At 44.9% G+C, this 8,884-nt stretch overlaps 1 non-coding gene across 1 annotated transcript; it reads right to left on the reverse strand.

Annotated features, from left to right (window-relative positions):
* Positions 1 to 1,447: 1,447 nt before the first annotated feature.
* trnai-uau (transfer RNA isoleucine (anticodon UAU)) lies at positions 1,448 to 1,542 on the reverse strand. Its single transcript has 2 exons — positions 1,505 to 1,542; positions 1,448 to 1,483 (listed from the first exon to the last, which is right to left on the reverse strand). It is a non-coding gene; the product is annotated as a tRNA-Ile (tRNA).
* Positions 1,543 to 8,884: the final 7,342 nt, after the last annotated feature.

Raw genomic sequence — 8,884 nt, forward strand, 5'->3', positions numbered from 1 at the left:
CTACGACCATGTACTGTATAGTTGGTCTGTTTTGTAAACGGATCAGAAGCCACCTAAAGCAGTTTCCTGCCAAATTTTCCTTTCAGCAGAGAACAAGATAAAACTTGTCAGTGACTGCAAGAGTTTCCAATCGGTTTAGTGGGACTCGATGCCAGCTACAGAATGTGAATCTTGAGGATGGCCATTGCCTGCTGCTGGCAGAATTCATATACTTCAATGAAATTCAACCTGCAGTGCTCTTCAAAGGAGCTCTTCAACCATTGATTATTCTCCAACAGAAAAAGGCTGCTCACAATTAGCACCATGGGACACTTTGGGGAGGGCAAGCACTTTACAGTTAAAAAGCTTCATCCGATATTAACATCCCTCTTTAAATTCATTCTTGACTTCAAATTTGTAATGTTTTTACAGTTTGGTCAGCTTTGAGATATGTTTGCATTGGTTTATAGATTTAATGTATCTGATTCAAAAGATACACTTCTGAAAAAAGGATGAAGAATTTCTAACCCAAGAGATATATAATATAGCTACTGGAACTTAATATTTTAGAATTCATTTCTATTATACTTTTAGATAAAGTTAAAAGTTCTGTCTACTAAGATCTGAATATTTTCAATTTAACTAATTTATGTACTCAGTTTTTAAAAAATTGTTATTGATCTGATAATTTCAATTATATATCTGTTTCTTGGCACTGAAGAACATGATATAAAATCAAAATCAAATTTAGTGCAAATTATGATATTTAGTGCACAAAGAAATATGTTAAACCTTATAATAAATGAAGCTGCAAGCACATAATCAACTTGGAATACATACAGCTAAATTCATGGTCGGTCTCTGAATTATCACTTGTGGCCGTCGACCTCGGGTGAGGATCCGATTTATAAAATTCTCAGTACCGTTTTGAGGAGAATCTGATGTAAGAAACATGGAGAGGAAATTCGTGAGTTTACAATTCTTCTTGTTTGTGCCAAATGTCCTGTCATTCGTTAGCAGCAATTAAAAACAATCACATTACCCAGTGGCTCAAAAGCCAGACTTGTCCCACACGTGAGCTGGAAAAGGTCTCTCGACCTGTCAGCGGATCAACAACTGAAAGCGGAATAATTCCACCCGTTACTCAGTGACTCCGGGAAACACATTTACCTTCCGAATTTTCCTACACGACACTTCAAATAGAAGAATGTCTGTTTCACGAAAAGAAGAATTGTGTGTTCAGTTCATTAGATTTAAAGATCTCGGACCGCCTGCTTTCCCATTTCATGCTGTTGCCAATCGCCCCCTCTCCCGCCTATTAACAAATAAACTCACACCTGCTATTGCAATAATGCTGGCCAGAGGACACCAAATGCCCACATGAAAACACGAAGAAGGAGATGTTTCATGGAACATTCTCGCTGCACCTTGAACTCGGGTGGAAATGTTCAGAAGCAAAAGGTTAAACTGCTCCAGGTGAGGCTCGAACTCACAACCTCGGCATTTCTCAAGCCTAATACTGTTATATAAGTACCGCGCGCTAACCCATTGCGCCACTGGAGCCGCACGTGTTTAAAGCGCCCAGCCAACAACCGCATTTGCGGCCGGTGAGACTGTCTGTTCTTCCAGTTTATTTCCAAGTGGACACATGCAGCCAACTGCCGTTCGGCCATTGATATTTTCGTGGTCAAATTCTTGCCTGCCACACAGGAAGCGGGGGTTCGATTACCGCCAAATGCAGGAGCATTTTCATTCTGCTTTCATGACACCGCGTGAATTGGGATAAATTCATATACAGCTTCAATCTGCACAACGTCTTGAGATATGTTCTTTTCTCCATTTGTGTTGCGTTGACGAAACCTCGGCATTCGGTCCTCCAGAGCTGAAACAGGTCGAGAATTAAGTCAATCCTGCCTTCTGCATCGCTGAAACGATGTGAGAAACAAATGAGTGAATTTTCAGCGAAAGTGGAGAATGAACACTGCTGGATTGGGATTTGAACCTGGGACGTGTCGCATATATAATCAGAAAACCGTGAGAATTATTCCCCTCGACAAACCAACCGCCACGAATAGGGCCGTGCAGCCAGTGCACAATTCGCAACCACCCACAGCCGACCACCCAGCCTTGCAGACCACTTCTGACCATCCAATCGCGTTTTCTATTCCGATGTACAGCAATGTTCAAGTTGAGCACTAACTATTTCAAGTCACCACTATCCGGCTCTCTTTACCACATTCGTTTTGAATTTACCACTTGCATTATCAAGTAAAACTTTGCAGAATTTATTGCTCCAAAGCTACATTGTCATCTGTCTCGCCATCCGCGGGTTATACACTGTACCATAAGTATAATAAAAATGCTATTTTTTCACTGTGAGCGCGAAGAGCGATACGTTTGGAGACATTCGCTCCGAATTCATCAACTGGGTTGAACGTTTGCTTTTCCAACCGTCTCAGTCTTTCTTTCTTTACCCTTCTCTGTTGGTTTTGCAGGTTCGATCAAACTTGGCCGTTCAACGCAGCCTGAGACGTCCATCAGGGGAAAATACAAAGAGTCAAGAGACTGAGACAGGGAGAGATAGAGAGATTAAAGTACAGGAACAAAGAGTATGAATGTCAACTTGTGTGAATTAGCAGAATTTAAGATGGAGCTGGGAACAATTCCTTCATGTATTTTGAAATCTTGCAAGAGACCATCGTGCGCTCAATCCAAATTGTCCATGTCGCCGAGTATCTCTCCTCGAGTTGGAAAATTGATCATTTAGTTTGAACTCAAGCAGGTGCGATGCAAGAAAAATGCGATAATCCCGAGGAAAACCCGATTAGATAACAAGTCCCACGGCTAAACCATTCAGCCATTGCTGTACGAGTGTACATTAGAATGCGTACGGTTATCACAGGCGATCTGGCAAACTGTAAATTCTTTCAGACAGGTGTCCAAAGCGACATATGTAATTTGTTGCCGTTCATGGCATTGGTGGTTAAGCAGGAGAAATCGCGCTTCTTTTGCAAGTTAGTTGCATTCGATTCCCGGCCATTACAGAAACTTTTTGCATTGTGCACCCATGAGATTTCCTGAATTCGGATCAATTCACATTCAGATTCAGTCTACACACCATTCTGAGACATTTTTTGTTCTGCCCGTATGTTGTGTCGACAAACCCTTTGCATTCTGTCTTTTGGTTCTCAAACATGCTCTCATTAAAAATCAATTCTGCCATCCTCAACGCTGAAACGATGTGAGAAACCAACTGGTGATTATGGACTAAAATAGTGACACAGAGGGCGCTCGTCTGGTATTTGAACCAAATGCTCATCTGTCATTGGAGATTCTCGCATTTCAATCTCCATCTCCGGGCTGCATCTGAATAAATCCGTCAGCTTGTGATTCTTTGCGCGAGAGCGGGAGATGTTTAGAAATGTGCTGAAGATTTCCATACATTCATTAATAGTGCACATTCTAACATACATTTGATAATAGACTTTCACACAGACTTTCAACCTTTTTTATTTATTGATCACATCCTGCTGGAGGGAGGAGCGCATTGGTACATCCGGGTTTATTGGATCGACTGTGCTTGTGCGGGGAGCAAAGGGTCAAATGGCCGAGGGGACCTGTTTGTTCCCCGAGTGTATCACAGCCTCAGACTGACGAAAGGAAGGGGAGTTACTGATGAAATGGGCGAAGAAGTAGTTATTGAGTAGATTTTGAAGGTAGGAGGGTCAGTTAGCAAGGTCACTTTTCCCCAGTTCTGCCACTTCCTTTGCTATTTACAAGCCTAAATTACGATTATCTCTTCTCTCCGCTTATATTGAATGGCCCGCCGTGAGTTTTTGTAATTTATGTTGTTTGTTTAAAGCTCGGTTTTACGATGAACCGATGGACGTCAAAACCTCGCGTGGATGGAGGACGGGTTGATTTTATGGAAGGGGCAAATCTCACTTGGCAGGAAAAGGGACCTTCAACCGAATGCACAGAAATAACTCCGTTAGTGAGCACCGGTCTACAGGAGCGATCGTAACACTAAACACTTCACCAGCCTGATCACAAGAGCCTACAATGGAGACTACCTTCCTGACTGAAATCTGTGTGTGGGAGTTAGGCCTGAATCGGTCCCCTTCAGTGTGAAGCGGCCCGGCAGGCGGCTGGCAGACACAGCTCGGAATGGGACTCGATTCACTCCTGCATCAATGGCTGGTTCAGAAACCGCTCTGGCTGCTGCTGCTCCCACACTCTGGGTGCTCTTCTCTCTTCTGGATCCGGCTCCAACTCTTTACTGTTGACTGGAGCGCGTCAGAACCGTGTACAAATCCAGACCCGAGTATATCGACTCGGGGACTGGCGATTAGTTTTATATTGGGTCATTGTTTAAGGTATCGGCTGTTCAAAGTTTGTGTAATAGTAATTATCATAATTATTTCCAGCTCCTCCTGCTCACTGGCGCTCGGTCCTTCACCCTGTGATATTCCCTCAGTCTCACGATATATATCCTCTCGAGAGGGTGCACCTGGGCTGGTGATGGAAACGGTGAATCAGGTACAGCAATAGCCGCTTCGGAGTTACTAAGCTTACTGTCATATCCTTACTTCTTTAAATCGTGGGACACATTATAATTAACAACAACTTACATTTATATAGCGCATTTAACATACTAAAATATACCAAGACGCTACACAGGAGCGCAATTAGATAAAATTTCACACAGATCCACAAAAGGAGATATTCGGACAGGTGAACGAAAACTTAGTGAAAAAAGGGCGGTTGTAATGAGCATTATAAAGGAGGAGAGAGAGGAGGAGGGGTTTAAGTCGGGTATTCCAGAGATTTGGGCCCAGGTAGCTGAAGCCAAGACCGCCAATGGTGGATCGATTAAAATCAGGAGTGCACAAGAGACCATAATTTGAGGATCGCAGTGATCTCGGAGGGTTGTGAGGCTGGGGGAGGTTACAGCGATAGGGAGAGGCGAGGCAAAGGAGGAATCTGAACACATGGATGAGATTTTTAAAATCGAGGCATTGGCGGAACGGGAGCCAAAGTCGGTGAGCGAGCACAGGGGTGATGGCCAGTTTCAAAGCTGAGCACCGTGTGCAGGATCGGAGGGACAATGCGACTCGGGATAATTGGCCTGGGGCAGTGAGAACACCTCTTGAGCATTAAGATATTCAATATCTGAAAGAGACAGGGAGATGAGATATTTATGTCAGTTATCCTGGCATCTGCAAAATCCATCGTCTCTCAGTGACCAACATCTTTCTTACCCTCTCCTTGCTTTCCTGGTAATGTGTTTTTTTCAGTCGTTTCATTTGCTTCCAACATCTAATTCCCCCGACATTTGGTGGAGCAGAGGATGCTGGAGGAAAATAACAGACAGAAGCAGACGGAGATGGCAGGTGAAACTGGCAGAAAATGTGAGCGTCACTTGCTTCAAATGAGGCCTGAGAGGCCGGCGTTGCCTTGCACCTTTCCGAGGAGATGCGTTGATCAGTTAGGTGTGTTTTGGAAATGGAAACAGTTGCACCAGCAGCTTGTGATAGTATTTTCCCTCACTGTCCATTTCATGTTCATGCCTACCCGCACTTGGTGCTTTCATTCTCTGAACAAGTCTTTCGTGTTCTTCCAGTAAATTTCATTTTGTACGAGCAGCTTGTCTGGGGCCAAAGTGACCTGAATTTCAAGGGGACAAGTCGGAAAAGCAGCGTTGGTCGGCTTGCTTGCAGGAAAATTGCAGCTGGTTCCCTGGTGGTTAGGATTCGGATGCAGGTCAGGTGGTTTTCTGGAAGGAGCAAATCAACTAGGCCGAAAAAACACCTCCAGCGGAAGGCACCAAAAATTGTTCCGTCTTTGTAAAAGACTGAATGTCAGGACTGAGATTCAAACCCACGTCTCCACGCGAGCTGAACGCAGTGCCCGAGACTTCCGACTCGTGGGTGCAGTGGTACATTCTCTCATTTCCAGATTAAAAGCCAAAGACATTTTTACTCATTCTGGACTTCGTTAAATGTTTCAGGAGGTCTGAGTGACTGGGATACAATCTCCCCACTATTTCCTACCCATGTGCTCGGTGTATGGGGAGCTTTGATCGGGTCATGGTCTCTTTTTTCCCCAGGGAGGAGCAGTAATGCGATGTCTGAGGCTGCATTCACTGCTTTCCACCGGCAGCAGGTGAATGGAAAAAGCGGGGCCAGACAGGCGGCCTCAATTTTGATGCTTGTCGCGGCCTCACTTACTCCGGGAGCTGGGGTGCAGTGAAAAACTGATGGCTTTGTTGCCGCGGCTGCAATGCGTTTACGACCTATTGTTATTAATGGTGGCAGCGCTGCAGGATCCTTCAATGATCTCTCACAAATCAACTGAAACCATTCGGAATGTGCAGCTTTGAGAGGGGCTTTCTGCATCGTCAGAGCAGGAAACGTGAGTGACGGAGAGACACTGCCGTTATCTGTGTGCTGTTTGACCATGTGTAGAACTACAGAGAAGGAAAGAATACACCGGGGATGAGAGATATTGCATTATTTTTATTTTACCCTCAACATGATATATTGTATTGTTTGTAATTATTCATTTTTAATGAAGAATGTCTTCAAAATGATTCCACCCGACATTGAAACGGGAGCTTTCTTTATATGAGGCGAAATGTTATAACCGCTACGGAAACTCAGCTCTATGAACTGTTATAGGAACAACTCAAAGAAGAGAATTGGGGTCTATAAATGCTTGTAGTGCGGGAAATGCATTCGATTCCCAATCAGGGAATTAATCTTTACGAAACATTTTACCATGTTAATTACGCAAAACACGTTAAAATCTGTAAAAAAAAAGATGAATAATTGTTCCAATCACCATCAATCAACCGATGACTTTCTGTTTCAGACTGAAGGAAATCCTAACATGGTTACCGAGACAGTCAAAACTTTAATACGTTTTTGTGTTTTCCCTGTGTTGAATTGTCTTCCGTGCTCATTTTACAAACGGTATTTTAGGACTGGGTTAAAAATGTTCCGTGCTTATGACACCAGGAATCTGGCGCAGTCTTTGTTAAATTTCCCACCTCACTAAAACACAACGGTAACTCTTGCCCCACTCTATGATACAACCCCAACTAGTGCCGCCTCATTTAAAGAACCTTAACTAGTGCCCCCCCACTATTTAACAACCTCAAGTGTGTATATACAAAGTGTGAGTGTGTTTATTTGACTGTGATATTTATGTAATAGCAGCCTCCAATCCCTCCGTGTCTATGGAAAGTTTGATATGGAGATGCCGGTGATGGACTGGGGTTGACAATTGTAAACATTTTTACAACACCAAGTTATATTCCAACAAATTTATTTTAAATTAAATTCCACAAGCTTTCGGAGGCTTCCTCCTTCGTCGGGTGGATGGTGGAAATGATATGTTCGAATCCTTCGCATTTGAAAAACATAGAACAATGCCTGGTGAGTACTGCCCGTTGCCATGGCAATCACAGTGAGCAGACAGAAAGGTGTCATCTGAAAGGCCACTGAATATACAAACCCCCTCAAAAAAAAGAGAGAGAGAGAAGGAAGACAGTCAATGACCCGTTATATTAAAAACAGATAACATTTGTTCGCTGGTGGGGTTACGTGTAGTGTGACATGAACCCAAGATCCCGGTTGAGGCCGTCCTCATGGGTGCGGAACTTGGCTCTCAATTTCTGCTCGACGATTTTGCGTTGTCGTGGATCTTGAAAGCCGCCTTGGAGTATGCTTACCCGAAGGTCGGTGGCTGAATGTGCATGACTGCTGAAGTTTTCCCCGACAGGGAGAGAACCCTCCAGTTTGGACAGTTACATGGGGAAGATGGGTATCGAGGGATATGGGCCAAGTGCAGGCAATTGGGACTAGCTTCGTGGTATAAACTGGGCGACATGGACATGTTGGGCCGAAGGGCCTGTTTCCATGTTGTAACTTCTATGATTCTATGATTCTATGATTGTTGCGCGGTGTCCGTTCATCCGTTGTCGCAGCGTCTGCATGGTCTCGCCAATGTACCTGCTCTGGGGCATCCTTTCCTGCAACGTATGAGGTAGACAATGTTGGCCGAGTCACAGGAGTAAGAAGCATGCACCTGGTGGGTGGTGTCCTCTCGTGTGATGGTGGTATCTATGTCGATGATCTGGCATGTCTTGCAGAGGTTACCGTGGCAGGGTTGTGTGGTGTCATGGACGCTGTTCTCCTGAAAGCTGGGTAATTTGCTGCGAACGATGGTTTGTTTGAGGTTGGGTGGCTGTTTAAAGGCGAGTAGTGGAGGTGTGGGGATGGCCATAGCGAGGTGTTCGTCATCATTGATGACATGTTGAAGGCTGCGGAGAACATGGCGTAGTTTCTCCGCTCCGGGGAAGTACTGGACGACAAAGGGTACTCTGTTGGTTGCGTCCCGTGTTGCGTCCGAGGAGGTCTACGCGATTTTTCGCTGTGGCCCGTCGGAACCGTCGATCGATGAGTCGAGCATCATATCCTGTTCTTACTGGGGCGTCTTTCAGCGTCTGTAGGTGTCCATCGCGTTCCTCCTCTTCTGAGCAGATCCTGTGTGTTCGCAGGGCCTGTCCATAGGGGATGGCCTCTTTGACGTGGTTAGGGTGGAAGCTGGAAAAGTGGAGCACCGTGAGGTTGTCCGTGGGCTTTCGGTAGAGTGAGGTGCTGCGGTGCCCGTCTTTGATGGAGATTCGTGTGTCCAAGAAAGAAACTGATTCTGAGGAGTAGTCCATGGTGAGCTTGATGGTGGGATGGAACTTGTTGATGTTATCGTGTAGTCTCTTTAGTGATTCCTCACCGTGGGTCCATAGAAAGAAAATGTCGTCGATGTATCTGATGTACAGTGTTGGTTGGAGGTCATGTGCAGTGAAGAAGTCCTGCTCGAACTTGTGCATGAAAATGTTGGC

This window comes from Heptranchias perlo, unplaced genomic scaffold (assembly GCF_035084215.1).
Source record: "Heptranchias perlo isolate sHepPer1 unplaced genomic scaffold, sHepPer1.hap1 HAP1_SCAFFOLD_44, whole genome shotgun sequence".
Lineage (NCBI taxonomy): Eukaryota > Metazoa > Chordata > Chondrichthyes > Hexanchiformes > Hexanchidae > Heptranchias > Heptranchias perlo.